Raw genomic sequence first — 1427 nt, 5'->3', positions numbered from 1 at the left:
CACCCAGGCGCCCCTAAGAGACCATACTGTTCTGCAAAGCTTATTTTGCAATCTGCCTCACTGGACAAACTCTTCTCTTCCACCTTTAAATAATAGCAGACAGTTTATAGGAAAATTCTACAAAACAATGATGTAAAGATACTATCAGCTGAATAAATGAGGAGGTTCAGTACCTGCACAAATGGCAGGGGGAAGGAAGGAATCTAGAAGCAAAGACTGGGAAGAAAGACATGTATGTGCCCTGTGCTCAAGAGTGGTAATCCAGGGAACTGGGGCACAGGACACTACAAAATGAGAAGAAAAGGTTTCCACACCCAAACAGGTGAGATCAGAAGGTCCAGGAGAGCAAGAAGTGAAAGAAACCTGAAACCAGTCTTGTTCTAACACCTAACCAGGATTTGCCTACATTAAAGGGCATCTTTTACCAGACAATAATCTCAAGTGATCGGGCATCAGCCTATACATCTCGGTTAGACACTGGATACAAGTAATTTAATTAATAGTCCCCAAGATTCTACCATGCGTCTGGCTCTCAACTAGGCACCGGAATGGAGATATGAGCAAGAGAGATACAAAGATTGTATACATGATGCTAACAGTTTAATTAGAAAGAGGCACATCAACAATCTTTAAAGAGTTGATTATATTTAGAATTGTTAGAAGTGCTATTTACCAAAAAAAAGCACACGTGAGCGCGCGCGCGCACACACACACACACACACACGCACACTACACACAGGATATACTCACCTGACAGGGGAGATGCCATGATCACAAAGGTGGTTTTCCCAGGGCAAGTCTTATACACTGCATTCCCAATGTGCTGAGCCCTGTGATTTCCCCAAATGTGGGAAACTCGACTGTATAATTTGGAGGTGGGTGGAGGTGGGACTGAGTTCCTGCTTTCTCATGTTTTGTTTTGTTTTTTTATAAAAAAAAATTTTTTTTCCAACATTTATTTATTTTTGGGACAGAGAGAGACAGAGCATGAACGGGGGAGGGGCAGAGAGAGAGGGAGACACAGAATGGGAAACAGGCTCCAGGCTCCGAGCCATCAGCCCAGGGCCTGACGCGGGGCTCGAACTCACGGACCGCGAGATCGTGACCTGGCTGAAGTCGGACGCTTAACCGACTGCGCCACCCAGGCGCCCCTCTCATGTTTTGTTCTGGCCAGAGAAAGAGAGCTTCATTTCCTGCTTTGGTGTGGGTTTTCTTTTTAAGCGTGAGCCCTTTTTGGCTCATTTTTGAAGGAAACAAATTTGTTTCAGAAGATGAAAAACAAAAACAAAATCGAACACAAGATTTTATAAAAACACATCGCGTGGGATGCCTAAGTGGCTCAGTTGGTTCAGTGTCTGATTCTTGATTTTGGCTCAGGCCATAATCACAGGTTCAAGCCCTGCATGGGGCTCCACAGCACAAAGCCT

At 44.7% G+C, this 1427-nt stretch overlaps 1 non-coding gene across 1 annotated transcript; it reads left to right on the top strand.

The window, feature by feature from the left end:
- The first annotated feature begins 742 nt into the window (after positions 1–742).
- Positions 743–908, top strand: LOC121037598 (U1 spliceosomal RNA). The gene has a single exon (XR_005793871.1). It is a non-coding gene; the product is annotated as a U1 spliceosomal RNA (small nuclear RNA).
- Positions 909–1427: the final 519 nt, after the last annotated feature.

Source organism: Herpailurus yagouaroundi, unplaced genomic scaffold, assembly GCF_014898765.1.
Source record: "Herpailurus yagouaroundi ecotype Mexico unplaced genomic scaffold, PumYag 163, whole genome shotgun sequence".
Classification (NCBI taxonomy): domain Eukaryota; kingdom Metazoa; phylum Chordata; class Mammalia; order Carnivora; family Felidae; genus Herpailurus; species Herpailurus yagouaroundi.
This window is presented reverse-complemented; position numbering and strand designations above follow the sequence as displayed.